This window comes from Lutra lutra, chromosome 3, assembly GCF_902655055.1.
Source record: "Lutra lutra chromosome 3, mLutLut1.2, whole genome shotgun sequence".
Lineage (NCBI taxonomy): Eukaryota > Metazoa > Chordata > Mammalia > Carnivora > Mustelidae > Lutra > Lutra lutra.
Window position 1 is genome coordinate 66803623 of NC_062280.1, and position 16449 is coordinate 66820071.

Here is a 16449-nt window from a genome sequence, read left to right on the forward strand (position 1 = left end):
AAGGCCAACAAGAAAATAGGAGAAAAGACACAAATTACCGATTATCAGGTAAGAAAGAGGGAATCACAAAAGATCTCACAGATGTTAAAAGAATAATAATGGAATACTACAAGCAATTCAATGCACATAAATAGAACAATCAAGATGAAACAAACCAATTCCTTTAAAACTGCAAAATATCGGGGCGCCTGGGTGGCTCAGTGGGTTAAAGCCTCTGCCTTCGGCTCAGGTCATGATCTCAAGGTCCTGGGATCCAGCCCCACATCGGGGCGCCTGGGTGGCTCAGTTTTTAAGCATCTGCTTTCGGCTCAGGTCATGATCCTGGAGACCTGGGATTGAGTTCCACATCAGGTTCCCTGCTCAGCAGGGAGTCCGCTTCTCCCTCTGACCCTCACAACACTTATGCTCACACTCTCAATTGTGCGCTCTCTCTCTCTCAAAAAAACTTCTGAAAAATCTTTTTAAAAAAATCAGGGAAACAAGCAAAAATAAACTATTGGGACTTCATTACAATAAAAAGCTCTTCACAGCGAAGGAAATAATCAACAAAACTAAAAGGCAACCTATGAAATGGGAGAAGATATTTACAAATGACATCTGATAAAGGGTTAGTATCCACAATGAAGAACTTATGAAAACCAGTACCCAAAAAAACAAATAATCCAGTTAAAAAAATGGTCAGAGGGGGTACCTAGGTGGCTCAGTCAGTTAAGCATCTGCCTTCAGCTCAGGTCATGATCTCAGGGTCTTGGGATCAAGCCCCACATCAGGTTCTCTGCTCAATGGGGAGTCTGCTTCTCTCCCTCTGCCCCTCCCTCAGCTCATGTGCTCTCTCTTTCTCAAATAAATAAATAAATAAATAAAAATTTTTAAACGGGCAGAAGATATGAATAGACATTTTTCCAAAGGACACATCAAGATGGCTAACAGACACATGAAAAGATGCTCAACATTACTCATCAGGGAGATACAAATCAAAACTACAATGAGATATCACCTCACACCAGTTGAACGCCTAAAATTAACAACACAGTATACATGTTGGCAAGGTTACAGAGAAAGGGAAACCGTCTTACACTGTTAATGGGAATGCAAACTAGTGCAGCCTCTCTGGAAAACAATATGAAGTTTCCTCAAAAAAGTTAGAAATAGAACTACCCTACAATCTAGCAATGGCACTACTAGGTATTTACCCAAAGGATACTAAAATACTGACTCAAAAGGATACATGCATCTCAGTGTTTATTGCAGCATTAGCAACAATAATTAAATTATTGAAAGAGCCCAAATGTCATTGACTGATGAGTGGAAGAAGAAGAGGTGGTATATGTATACAACGGAATATCACGCAGCCATCAAAAAGTATGAGATCTTGCCACTTGCAACGATGTGGATGGAGCTAGAGGGTACAATGCTATGCAAAATAAATCAGTCAGAGAAGGATAAATACCATATGATTTCACTCATGTGTGGAATTTAAGAAACAAAACAGATGAACATGGGTTTAAAAAAGAGGGAGAGAGGAAAACCCAGAAACACTCTTACCTACAGAGAAAAAGGGTTACTGGAGGGGAAGTGGGCAGGGGGATGGGCTAAATGGGTGATGGATATTAAGGAGGATACTTGTTGTGATGAGCTCTGGGTGTTGTACGTAAGTGATGAATCACTAAGTTCTACATCTGAAAATAATATTACAGTTTGTTAACTAATTGGAATTTAAATAAAAACTTAGAAGAAAAAATAAAATAATAAAAAATAAAATGAAATTTTTTTTAATTTTTTAACTTCAAAATATCAAAACTCACCCAAATGAAATAGATTAAACTAAATTGCCTTATAACTAACGAAAGAATTCAAACTATAGTCAAAGTCTTCTGAAAAAAGATTTCCAGGTGCAGATGGTTTTACTGGGGAATTCTGCCAAACATTTAAAAAAGATATTACACAATTTTACACGATCTCTTCCAGAAAACAGAAGAGGAGGGAACACTTCTCAACTAATTTTATGAAGTTAGCATGACCTTGATGATAAAACCAGACAAAAACAGTACAAGAAAGCTATAGACTAATACCAAAATTAAAACCCAATATCACTTACAATAGCTCCAAAAAATGAAATATCAAGGTATACACCTAAGAAAACTTTTACAGGAACTGTATACTATAAACCTCAAAACCTGTTCTCTTGCTTTTTGTTTTCTTTGCCTTTCTTTCCTTTTCTCTTTAATTTTTTTTTTTTAAATTTACTTGACAGAGATCACAAGTAGGCAGAGAGGCAGGCAGAGAGAGAGGAGGAAGCAGGCTCCCCGCTGAGCGGAGAGCCCGATGCGGTGCTCAATCCCAGGACCCTGGGATCATGACCTGAGTCGAAGGTAGAGGCTTTAACCCACTGAGCCACCCAGGTGCCCCTTCTGTTTAAGTTTTTTTTAACCTATGGTAAACATGGTTTTCCAGAAGAGATGGCAACTTCCAGAGAAAAAGAGATTGATATAGCTGGTCCAAAGGTTATCAACAACGGTACTGATAGGGACGTACTCTAGGGCACCTGGGTACTCAGTCCTTTAAGCATCTGTCTTCCACTAAGGTCATGATCCCAAGGTTCTGGAATTGAGACCTGCATCATGCTCCCTGCTCAGTGGGGAGCCTGCTTCTATCTCTTCCTCCCCGACCCCCACAGGCTTGTGTTCTTTCTCTCTCTCACTCACTTTCTCTTTCTCTCAAATAAATAAATAAAACCTTAAAAAAAAAAAGAAAGAAAGAAACATGCTCTAAGGTATCAGTGTTAAGTGTTGTGGAAGCTAAGGGCTCATTTCTCTAGAAATACACATAAACATATTTTGCTTACAATTTTAGGTATTCTGGATGCCATTGATGCTTTATGACGTAGGTATAATTATTTTAGCACCTGGTCGTCTGGGAGACATATAAAATAACACAAATAAATAACAACTAGGATAGTTCTTGTGCATAGTAGGCAACCAATAAATTCTCATTTAATCTGAAGTCCGATTAACCGATTTGGTTAATAGTATTTTTTGCCTTCAAGTAGGGAATCTATACCCACTCGATTTAAAATAGTCTATTATAAGAATTTGCCACAGGGTGTCACTATTGTTCTAGAGAAAAAAATAAGAGCTTGCAAACCCCCTCCTCGCACCTCCCATGCTGTGCCCCTACCCCCAACCTCCTTAATTTAAAAAACTAAGTAATTCCTTATGGAGTATTATGCTTCCATCAGAAAGTAAGAATACCCAACTCTTGTATCAACATGGACAGGACTGGAGATTATGCTGAGTGAAATAAGTCAAGCAGAGAGAGTCAATTCTATGGTTTCCCTTCCTTATGAAGCATAAGGAATAACACAGAGGACACTGGGAGATGGAGAGAAGTGAGCTGGAGGAAATCGGAGGGAAAGACAAACCAAGAGAGACTGTGGACTCCGAGATACAAACTGATGGTTTTGGAGGGGAGGGGAGGGGAGTGGGGATTTGGTGAGGCTGGTGGTAGGTATTATGGAGGGCACATATTGCATGGAGCACTGGGGGTGGTGCATAAACAATGAATGCTGGAACACTGAAAAGAAATAAAATAAAATGAAAAAAAAAAAACTAAGTAATTTCTGTGTGGTGAGGAGGGGGTGGGGAAGGGCATTATTTTTGTATTCTAATAGCTTTTTAAAAATTTAATATTAACATAATTCATTGAATGTGAATGTCATTATAAAAATGTTGCATCAACGTATTTTGGGTTACTGGGCAGTTGTCCAGGGTGTAAAAAAAATTAAAAAGCACTATTTGGGTTCAGAAAGTTTACTCCAACCGAGAGGATCCATGGGAAGTCTCAATCACTCATTTACTCATTCATCAAAGATTTATTACCAGCTACGTGATATGCATCATGTAATCATAATATGTCAAGAGATTTGGGCATATCTGGTCACTTTTACAATAGCTCGGGGTGATTAGACCCCTGCTTAGGGTAACGATAGGATAGGGATTTGGTTCAGGATACCTATAAGAATTTGGTCACCCCAAACGGCCTCTCATAGTTACTCAACCTGAAATATGTCATAATAGTCCTACATCCTATAGTGCTTGGGGATAACATCCATCCATCACTGCTACAATGAGCAGCAGACGCCAGAAAAATAACCACGTGACCCGTGCCTTCCTCCCTCTGGGCACCACTGACAGCACAAGAAACAAAGACACAACATTCGGATGAGTGGTTTTGTTTTGTTTGTTTTTTAAGTAGGCTCCACACCCAACGTAGGGCTTGAACTCAGGACCCTAAGATTGACAGTGACTCAAGTCATGGTCCCAGGATCCTGGGATGGTGCCCCACATTGGGCTCCCTGCTCAGTGGGGAGCCTGCTTCTCCCTCTCCCTCTGCTGCTCCACCTGCTATACCCTCTCTCTCTCTCTCTCAAATGAATAAATAAAATCTTCAAAAGAAAAAAGAAGATTCGCATGGTCTACTGACTGAGCCAGTCAGGCACCCTGAATTTTAAGTTTTCTTAATAAAATGTGTTCTCTCTTTATCTGTATATTTAATCTGCTTGCCTCTCTGGAATCATTTTAAAGAAGATTTAATTGTCAGTAAATAAATAAATCCCTGCTGTTTGTAAACCAGGTTCTGCCTAGTGTGATCAAATGATAAAATTTCGTTTCTTTTTAAAATTTTGTTACAGTAGGGATGCCTGGGTGGCTCAGTCAGTTAAGCATCTGCCTTTCCCTCAGGTCATGATCCCAAGGTCCTGAGATTGAGTCCTGTGTTGGGCTCATTGGTGGGCCAGAAGCCTGCTTCTCCCTCTGCCTGCTCTGCCTGCCATTCCCCCTGCTTGTGCTCTCTCTGTCAGATAGATAGATTCTTTTATAATAGAAATGATAATCTACTTTTTAAAGTAGATTAAAGTACATTTTAAAATGGTATTTTTAAAAATCAAAACTTGAAGATTCTTTTTTAGTCAATTCAACTTATTTTTCATTTTCATACAAACTGGTAAAATCTTTTAGCTCGCTCACTAGTTACTTGGGTCCAGCCCTTGAGAGAAGAAGCTTTGATAAACTAGTCCCAGTTTATTCTGGGAACCCGGTTAAGTTATTTCTGGGACTTGGGATCAGGAATGGACAATATTGAAGAGTCAAAAAATCACTCATATCATCTATAATAGGTGTTTGGTGTGGGCTGGCGAGGTACATGTAGAGCTCCAACTAATTACCCCAATTCCACCTTCACTGAGCTTAGACTGTGCCTCATACACTGCTCATCGCCCACCTGACTCTCATTTCATCAGAAGGTTGACATTAAAAACCAGTGACTCAGTGAGAGAGGAATGAGCAAGAAGCCAGAAACATAAATAGAATCCTATTACGCTTGCTCCTCTTTCACAGATGTCTCTCGAGTATGTGAGTGACTGAGTGAGTGAAAAAGCATTTGAATTTGAGTAACAAAATAAATAACTATAGTACTGTATTATAACTCAGAGTAAGTTAAATATCCATGAGTTCATACTGACATGAATAAATGATTGAAAAAATAAATACATGGCAGAAAAGGGAAAAACTTTCTTACAGAATTCCAAATAATAAACATAGATATTTCCCCCTCCAGGAAATGGAGCCTAATCTTCCTACACTTAAGTGTAGGCTGGACTTAGTGGCTTCCAAAAATTGAGCAGGGAAAGAGAAAACAGTAACTTGATTGTGAAGAAACCTGGTGCAGACACCACCTTAACCAGGTGATCAAGATTGGCATTATCCATGATGTCATGTTGATATCATCTACCCCTCTGATTTGATCCCTATATCGCAGAACTCTCTAAATATATAAGGAAACTTAATCTTAAAAATATATTTAAAATCTCTTTTGTTTCTTTACACACTTGCCTCAGTTTAGGGATAGGTATGTGTATTTGAGTATATTCAGGAATATACAAAAGTGGTTTGAGAGGAAATAGTGAAAACTGTTAACAATGGCTACATCCAGGGAGAAAAGTGTTCTTGGAGGAAAAGGGACAGATGAAGGAGCACTTTCACTCTTTATTCTACATATTTCTATATGGTTTTAAAATTTTTCAAAATCACTTTAGTAATTTTATAAATTTTAAAAAATAGAAATGGTCTAAAAGAAGAGTTCTAGGGAGAAATTTGCAATTTTACACTCCATAGCTCTGGTCTCCTTCCAGACACAAAGAAGTGTTCTCTTAAGGTATCTTATGAAGATCTTTCCTGATTTGTCATTCTCTACTTTCATTTATTTTCAAAATACTTAATTCACAACAATATAATTAAATGCTACTCTTAAATTTGAATTCTCCTTTCTCAACACCAGACTTTAGTGTCTTTTCCAGCAGGAGCGTTAAGGCTTAGTTACATGGTGAGTGCCTATATGTTTCTGGGTGTTTTATGTAAGTGATGAATCACTGAATTCTACTCCAGAAACCAATAGTGCACCGTATATTAACTACCTAAAATTTAAATTAAAAAAGAGTGGCTCCCAGGACTACTAATCTTTGCCCATTCCCAGCTAAGGCAAGTGGCAAGTGTATGAATAAGAGAATGCATGTTTTACACACCAAAGGATCACTGGAGTTAGAATATGAAGCCTATGAGAATGACTATAAGGAGGGATAAGGACAGGGTGCCTAGGTGGCTCAGTTGGTTGAACTACTGCATTTGGCTCAAGTCATGACTCTACAGTCCTAGGATCAAGTCCTGCCTCGGGCTCCCTGCTCAGTGGGAAGTCTGCTTCTCTCTCTGCTCCTCCTCCCTCTCATGTTCTCTCTTTCTCAAATAAATCAAGAAGGGCAAAGAACATTACATCTTCATTGAATTCCCAAGATATCATTATTTTCATATGTTAAAACAGGCATTAATCTACATGAACCTCAGATGTCAGCACTATCATCTTGATTCTAAGTAAGTAAGTTGATTGGGTAAAAAGTTGATTGGGTAAGATTGGGTAAAACATCCATTCCACATTCTACACAATATCCAAGATGTCTAGTATCTCAAAGGGTTTGTCTTCTCATAGATACCTACAGTTCCAGGCTTTAACTTCCTCGGAATTAATTGGTTAAGATTATGGATGGTCCCTTTTTCACAAACTTCCTGTCCCTGTTCTGAGCCATGAAATTTGACATCACTTTCTGATTTCTACCGTGGAAGAAATACTCACACAAAGCTTTGTGTTTTGTGAGATGAATGGGGTTTACATCACAATTCTACAGATAACTTAAAATCCAGAGTTAGATGTCCATGCCATTCAAATGACCTGCCATTATGTTGAAATTGCAATTTCTACTTTAGCCTCCCTCTAGGCTTCTCACTTTTCCTCTCCCGCTCATCACCCCCCTCCTCCCCACACAATGTGAGTATCCTAAAGGTAAATAAGCTGACAGCCTTCCAGAAAGCATTTTTCATACTGTTAACTTTTTTATTAGTATAGATAATAGTATAGCTTACAAAAAGGATTTTTCTCAACTTCACTGGTTGTTATAATCAGCAGATAATAGAAATTCTAAGAAATAGGTAATGACTTTTTTCTTCATTCTATACCTTCTTTAATCGTTAAAATTAACCTGATGTTTAATGTACTGTAAATAGCCCCAACGTCATCAGATTGTTTTTGTGTTTTGGATTTGCACGAAAGAACAGTAACAATTAAACCCATTCCATTCATAATATTTATGTTTAATGCTGTGAGGAACTGCTATGTTATCAGTCCATTGAGCACTGAAGTTCAATTTGAGTGTACAGATCATATTGTAAAACAAAATAATAGCCTTCTAAATGTGTTACTATGTACTACTAATGGCATGCTATTAAAATAACTTTGGGTACCATAGTAAATCTACCTTGGAAGTATGAGTTTACAATGTTTGTAAAATGTTTTATAAATATGATTAATAACAAAATATAAATAGACATTTTCCTTGTTCTTTTTTATACAGAAGACAGGAATTATGATGTTGACCAACTTAGATCAAAGCCATGTATGTGTAATACAATTATACTATCGTATGGTTATAAATGACTACTTAGTTTTGGTAAGGTGGCTGCCAAAGAAATGTCTATCATTTTGGCAATAATGGTCAATATATAGCGTTTTACCCAGTTTTTAGGGGAGGTTGTGGTAATATAAATAAATGAATTTTGGAGTATAATTTGATAGTCTGATAGATTTATTTTAGGAAGGACGGTGTAGGCAGGAAACAGCATAAAGAAAGTACAGGCACATACTGGTAATCAGTTCAGTGGTTCAGAATTCCTGGTCATCGGTAAATAATGAGATGTAATGCTAGAATTGTGGGGTAATCTGGCTTGATAACGATAATGATAAAGAATTCATCCTATTAAAGTTTAGGGAAGACACACTGAAGTATAGTGAATGGAACTAGAGTGATTCACTTCAGAATCACTGGTTTGTTTAAAATTTGACCAGATCAATGGGGCTGTTAACACTGGGAAGAGAAGAGGCCTGATACCTATTACTGGTAGCATTGAAACAGAGCGGCTGTAACTATTACCATGAGAACTAAGTAGGAAGACACAAGATGAGGAGTACATAGCCTTCCTCTCTCCCCTACCCTACCATTTGTTGTCCCCATTAAAGCTGAGATTTGCCTCCTCTGCATAATCCATTGCCAACTTTTTACACTAAACTCAACTCAGTCTACCTGAGCAAGAATACATCTACTTTGGATGCAGTATGTTAAGAAAATGAACAAGTTTGGGGGCGCCTGGGTGGCTCACTCAGTTAAGTGCCTGCCTTCAGCTCAGGTCATGATCCCGGAGTCCTAGGATCTAGCCCCACATCAGGCTCCCTGCTCAGCAGGAATCTGCTTCTCTCTCTCCCTCTGCCTCTCCCCCTGCTTGTGTGCACGCTCTCTCTCTCTTGCTCACTTGTTTTTGAGCATGGCATACTATTCTTGACAGCATATACTAACTACTGATAAATATTCACAAATTAAGAATTTTTGTGTTTCACCTAGTTGCTAAGCAGTTCTTTCATTCCTTTTCAGTGATAGAAGGAAACATCATTTCTTAATGCATCCCCTACGATGTCCATGCATTCCATAGACCACCTTATAAATAAATCATAATGTTTCATTTTATTTTGCATAAGCTTAAAATCTTTAAATGGATTCCACAACTTCTTTATAGTAAGAACATCTTTTTCAACAAAAGAACAAAGGATTCCATAAATTCAACATTTCAGTATACACATTAATTCAAAATAAAAATTTATGGGAACATTAAAACCATCTAGTAGCTCTTCTACTTTTTTTTTTTTTAAAGCTCTTCTACATTTTAAAAGAGCTTACAGTAAATGCTACTCAGGGACTTGTGACATGTATTTAATGATTATCTTCACATAAAAGCTAAGGAATAGATCAGAGTTAAAGAACAGATCAAACACTTGGAAAAGCACAAATATAATTACATCTTCCTCTAAAGGCTCTTTGCTTAGTACCCATTTTCTAGTAGTTAGACTTGGAAATTTATTTCTAGGTGCAATAACTTTATTTGGATAGAAATATATTTCAATCAATGTTGATTGCCACCTAATTGAACAGAGTAACATATTTGTACTAATGCATAGTTAATGCTATATACATTCAAGATTTCATATTTTTTTTAAATATTAAGATTATAAAATATTTTTGGCTTACTGAATGTCTTCCTAGTAAAATGTGTCTTCTTGCCAGAAAGAATACCAACCACTGGGATATCCAATGTATTATGAACACGCAATAAAAAGTAGAAGCTGGGGGGCGCCTGGGTGGCTCAGTGGGTTAAGCCTCTGCCTTCGGCTCAGGTCATGATCCCAGGGTCCTGGGATCGAGCCCCACATCGGGCTCTCTGCTCAGCAGGGATCCTGCTTCCTCCTCTCTCTCTGCCTGCCTCTCTGCCTGCTTGTGATCTCTATCTGTCAAATAAATAAATAAAATCTTTTTAAAAAAAAAGTAGAAGCTGGATTTAAGGTGCTCTGGGGGAAGGGCAAGATGGCAGACCAGTAGAGGACTCCATTTCAACCAGTCCTCTGAATTTAGCTGATATTTACCAAGCCAGTCTGAACAACCATGAAATCAGCCTGAGATGTAAGATTATATGTCTGGATCTCTACGGGGGCAGAGGATCTTCAGTCCAAAGGCACAAAGGATGGAGTTGTAATTGCCAGGACAGATATCGGAGGCTAAACAGAAGAGGGAGGGGCCCACCAGAAGCTACCCTCTGGGAAGTAAAATAATACCCCAGTGCAAAAATGTCCTGCACCTGGGGACCAGCGATAGATGGGAAGCACCTGATAACAGCCATCAAACAGAATCCATGAGCTTAAGGGGCAAACACTGGACCCACTGGGCCCCTTGTATGGACCTATGCCTGTGGGCCTTAGAGGTTGGCTGGTACCAGATCCTTCACAGTTTTGGAGGCACAGGGGGCAGACACAGCGGGGGCCTGGGTAGACCACTGAGACAATTGTTGGGGGCATGCACTACCTGTGGGAGGCTGCAGTTTTCAGTGGTGCTCACAGAGGGGGAGACTGTGTTCTGAAGGGTTCAGAGAGAAGCAGATTGTGCCTTCTCTCCTCTGGGACAGAGGTCTGGCGCAACATTTTCCTTTGCCCTGACCCTCTGAAAAGGCACAAAAAGCCACTGAGGACAAAAGTCTAAAATAACCAGTTTCCACGGAGCCCAGCCCCTTGATAGGGGGCCGGGCAACTCCGAAGAAGCAGGGTTGCCTGAAAAACAATGTGGCAGGCCCCTCCACAGAAGACAAGCTGGAAGAACAAGAGGACAACAAGTTGAGGGTCCCCATAAAACTGTAAAACCCCAACAACAGGGGAAAATAGTATACTGAACTCCTGGTGTTGCCTCACAGCCTGTGTATTTCTTAGATATAACTTTTTTATGCTTTCTCTTGTTTCTTCTCTGTTCTTTCTTTTTACCTACTTAGCATTTCAACTAGATGCTTAATACAACATATTCCATAGTAACTTTTTAACTTCTATTGTTTCACACATATACTTTTTTTCTTTTTCTTTTTATACATATGTAGATATAGATATAAGCTTCAGTGTAGTCCTTTCTTACCTAATCAATACTATGTTTATATACACACCAGTTTTAATTTCCTATAACTCTGGGAAACAGTGTTCCCTAACAAAGAGACCAAAATACACACAGGAAGAACGAAAACACCCAACATCACCCACATTAAGAGTTTATAGCCCCCTCCCCCTGCCTCAACCTCTCTTTTTTCCCTAACTTTACAAATCTTATTCTTGGGTTTCATGTTGGCTGGATTTCTTTGGTGGTGGCCTCTGATCGCTCTGAACATTCCCAGGGTGCACCTTGCCTGGATTGTGGTTGATATTTTTGACATAAGCTACAGTAGGAGACCTCAACACTCCACTCCCAGCAATAGACGGATCATTTAAGCAGAAAATCAGCAAAGAAACAAGAGCTTTGAATGACATACTGGACCAGATGGACCTCATAGTTACACAGAGAACATTCCACCTTAAAACAACAGAATACTCATTCTCCTCGAGTACACATGGAACTTTCTCCAAAATAGACCACATACTGGGTCACAAATCAGGGCCCAACTGCTATGATAGTCTCAGACCACAATGCTTTGAACTGGAACTCAATCACAAGAAAAATTTGGAAGAAATTCAAACATTTGGAAGCTAATGACCATCCTGCTTAAGAATGTTTGGGTCAACCAGGAAATCAAAGAAGAACTTAAACAATTCATGGAAATCAACAAGAATGAAAACACATCTGTCCAAAATCTATGGGATACTGCAAAGACAGTCCTAAGGGAGAAATACATAGCCATCTAAGACTCACTCAAAAAAATTGAAAAATCCTGAATACACCAACTCTCTTTATACCTTAAAGAACTGGAAAATCAACAATAAATTAAGCCAACCCCATGTACAAGAAGGGACATAATTAAGATTAGAGAAGAGATCAATGAATTAGAAACTAGAGATACAGTAGAACACATCAATGAAACTAGAAGCTGATTCTGAAAGAATTAATAAGATTCATAAACCACTGCCAAACTAATCCAAAAGAAGAGAGGACCCAAATTTAATAAAATTATGAATGAAAGGGGAGAGATCATGACTAACACCAAGGAAATAGAAACAATCATCAGAAATTATTATCAACAGTTATACGCCAATAAGTTAGGCAACATAGAAGAAATGGATACATTCCTGGAAACCTATAAACTTCCAAGACTGAAACAGGAAGAAATTGACAACCTGAATAGACCAATACTTAGTAACGAGATTGAAGTAGTGATCAAAAACCTCCCAAAAAACAAGAGTCAAGGACCTGATGGATTCCCTGAGGAATTCTACCAAACATTCAAAGAAGAAATAATACCTATTCTCCTGAAGCTGTTTCAAAAAATAGAAACAGAAGGAAAACTTCCAGACTCTCCCTATGAAGCCAGCATTATCTTGATCCCCAAACCAGGCACAAACCCCAGCAAAAAGGAGAAATTTCAGACCAATATACCTGATGAATATGGATGCCAAGAATCTCAATAAGATCCTAGCTAATAGGATCCAACAGTACCTTAAAAGGATTATATACCACAACCAGGTGGGATTTATCCCTCGGATTCAAGGGTGGCTCAACATCACAAATCAATCAGTGTGACAGGACAAAATAAGAGGAGAGAGAAGAACCACATGGTGTCAGTGTCTCAATTGATGCAGAGAAAGCATTTGACAAAATATGGTATCATTTCCTGATTAAAACTCTTCAGAGTGTATAGATAGAGGGAAACATTCCTCAATTGCACAAAAACCATCTATGAAAATCCCACAGCAACTATCACTCACAATGGGAAAAGCTGAGAGCCTTTCCCTTAAGATCAGGAACACGACAAGGATACGCACTCTCGCCATTATTGTTCAACATAGTACTAGAAGTCCTAGTAACAGCAATCAGACCACAAAAAGAAATAAAAGGTATTCAAATTGGCAAAGAAGAAGTCAAACTCTCTCTCTTCACAGAGGACATGAAACTTTATGTGGAAAATCCAAAAGACTCCACCCCTAAATTACTAGAACTCATACAGCAATCCAGTAATTTGACAAGATACAAAATCAATGCACAGAAATCAGTTGCTTTCCTATACACTAATAATGTAACTATAGAAAGAGAGATTAGGGAATTGATTCTATTTACAGTAGCACCAAAAACCATAACCAAACCTAACCAAAGAGGTGAAGGATCTATACTCTAGAAACTACAGAACACTCATGAAAGAAATTGAAGAAGACACAAAAACATGGAAAAACATTCCACGCTCATAAATCAGAAAAATAAACATCATTAAAATGTCTATGCTTCCCAGAGCAATCAATACTTTCAATGCCCTCTTGATCAAAATACCAATGGCATTTTTCAAAGTGCTGGAACAAACAATCCTAAAATTTGTACAGAATGAGAAAAGACCCCAAATCACCAAGGAAATGTTGAAAAAGAAAAACAAAGCTGGGGGCATCATGTTGTCTGATTTTGAGCTATATTACAAAGCTGTGATCACCAAGACAGTTTGGTATTGGTACAAAAACAGACACATAGATCAATGGAACAGAACAGAGAGCCCAGATATGGACCTTCAACTCTATGATCAAATAATCTTCAACAAAGCAGAAAAAAAATATCCAATAAAGAAAAGACAGTCTCTTCAATAAATGGCGCTGGGAAAATTGGACAGCTATATGCAGAAGAATGAAACTCAACCATTCCCCTACACCATACACAAAGATAAGACAAAAGTGAATGAAATACCTCATTGTGAGACAGGAATCCATCAAAGTCTTAGAGAATAACATAGGCAGTAACCTCTTCAACACTGGCCACAGCAACTTCTTTCAAGACAAGTTTCCAGGGACGCCTGGGTGGCTCAGTTGGTTAAGCAGCTGCCTTCGGCTCAGGTCATGATCCCAGCGTCCTGGGATCGAGTCCCACATTGGGCTCCTTGCTTGGCGGGGAGCCTGCTTCTCCCTCTGCCTCTGCCTGCCATTCTGTCTGCCTGTGCTCGCTCGCTCTCCTCTCTCTCTGACAAATAAATAAAATCTTTAAAAAAAAAAAAAAAGACAAGTTTCCAAAGGCAATGGAAACAAAAGCAACAATGAACTTTTGGGACATCATCACAATAAAAAGCAAAGGAAACAGTCAACAAAATGAAGTCCCACAGAATGGGAGAAGATATTTGCAAATGGTACTACAGACATAGAGCTGATATCCAAGATATATAAAGAACTTCTCAAACTCAACACCCAAAAAACAAACAAGTCAAAAAATGGGTGGAAAACATGAACAGACTTCTCCAAAGAAGACATACAAATGGCGAACAGACACATGAAAAAAAGGTTCATCATCATTAGCCATCAGGGAAATTCAACTCAAAACCACATTGAGATACTACCTTATACCAGTCAAAATGGCAAAAACTGACAAGGCAAGAAACAACAAATGTTGGAGAGTTTGTGTAGCAAGGGGAACCCTCTTACTCGGTTGGTGGGAATGCAAGTTGGTACAGCCACTTTGGAAAATAGTGTGGAGGTTCCTCAAAAAGTTAAAAATAGAGCTACCCTATGACCCAGCAATTGCACTACTGGGTATTTACCCCAAAGATACAGATGTAGTGAAAAGAAGGGCCACACACACCCACAGTGTTCATGGCAGCAATGTTCACAATAGCCAAACTATGGAAAGGGCCGAAATGCCCTTCAACAGATGAATGGATAAAGAAAATATGATCCACATATACAATGAAATACTACTCAGCCATAAAAAAATAATGAATACCCAACTTTTGCATCAACATGGATGGAACTGGAGGAGATTATGCTAAGTGAAATAATAAGTCAAGTAGAGAAAGTCAATTATCATATAGTTTTACTTATTTATGGAACATAAGGAATAGCCTGGAGGACATTAGGAGAAGTAAGGGAAAAAATGAAGGGGGCGAAATCAGAGTGGGAGAGGAACCATGAGAGACAATGGACTCCAGGAAACAAACAGGTTTAGAGGGAGGCGGAAGAGTTGGGGAAGCAGGCTCCCCGATGAGCAGGGAGCTCCATGCAGGGCTTGATCCTAAAACCCTGGGATCATGACCTGAGCCAAAGGCAGATGCTTAACTGACCAAGCCACCCAGGCACCCCACAGATGCATTTTTCTATGTAAATCATACTTCAGTAAAATTTATTCAAAAATTTTAAAGCAACATTAAATGTTTAAACACATACACACACAAACTTTCCTTGCAAAGGCAAGAGAAAAATAAAGTCTAGGAAACAGAATGTATGAAGTTCCAGTTATAAGCACAGTGAAAAGTAGGTCTTCATTACAAAAATCTTACTGTGATTTCAGTGTATTAATTCAATATTGCTTCACAACAAATTTTCACAATCTTCAAAATCTAAAACAACACAAATTTATTGTCTCACAGTTTCCATGGGTCAGGAGTCTGGGCTGAGTTCATTGCTTAGGGTCTCACCTGAAATCAAGGTGTCAGCAAGACGTGATCCTATCTGAGGCTTGGGCTTCTCTTCCAGGCTCATTTGGGTTGGCAGAATTAGGTTCCTCATAATTAGATGGCTGCAGTTTGTTTTCTTGCTGGCTCTCTCAGCTCCTAGAGGTTGCCCTCAGTTCCTAGCCATGTGGCTTTCTCATAACTTGGCTCCTATTTCAACAAATCCTGCAAAAAAAAAAAATCCCTTTTAAGGGTTCACCTGATAAGGTCAGGCCCACTACAGATAGCCTCCCTTTTTGATGAATTTGAAGGACATTAATCACATCTGCAAAATCTCATTTTTGCCACATAACATAATTTCATGACAGGGCTGATATCCTTTTAATAGTCATAGATTCTTCCATGCTCAAGGGAAAGTGACTAGATAAGGTATGCACGTAAGGAGAACAAGAATCTTAAGGGTCATTCAGAATTCTGTCTCCATAGCCTGCCCTTTGGCACTCAACAATTCATGCTCCACCCAAAGGAAAAAAATACAATTCGCTCCCTCCCAAGGTTCCCTTCGCCTCCCATTACACTGGCAGCTCAAAAACCATGATCTCATCATCTAAATCATCTATATGTGGTGCAAATAATGTTCCGGGTTATAAACCATTAAGTACAGTTCCTCGAAGCACAATTCCTCTTGACAGACTCGGGAAACTAAAGAGACCAGTTGTCTGTCCCCCACACTTCCATCACACAATGGTGGGCTAGGCACAGAAGAAAAGTTAGAGATATTTCAGTTCGAAACTTCCATCCTTGCCTTTTCATGAAAGGTAAAACGTACGTGCAAGTTTGAAATTTTATCAGCCTGCTTCCTACCGGAATTTTGCTGGGTCTTAGCCTCTACTGTTTGTTTGAGTAGCACCACCCTTGATTCTACAAC

The 16449-nt window shown here is 38.9% G+C and overlaps 1 long non-coding RNA gene across 1 annotated transcript in view; it reads right to left on the reverse strand.

The window, feature by feature from the left end:
- LOC125095685 (uncharacterized) overlaps positions 1 to 16449 on the reverse strand; it is a 31745-nt gene that overhangs the window by 13222 nt on the left and 2074 nt on the right. The window contains exon 2 of the long non-coding RNA XR_007125923.1: positions 15546 to 15746. This is a non-coding gene — a long non-coding RNA (uncharacterized LOC125095685). The remainder of the gene's footprint in view (positions 1 to 15545; positions 15747 to 16449) is intronic.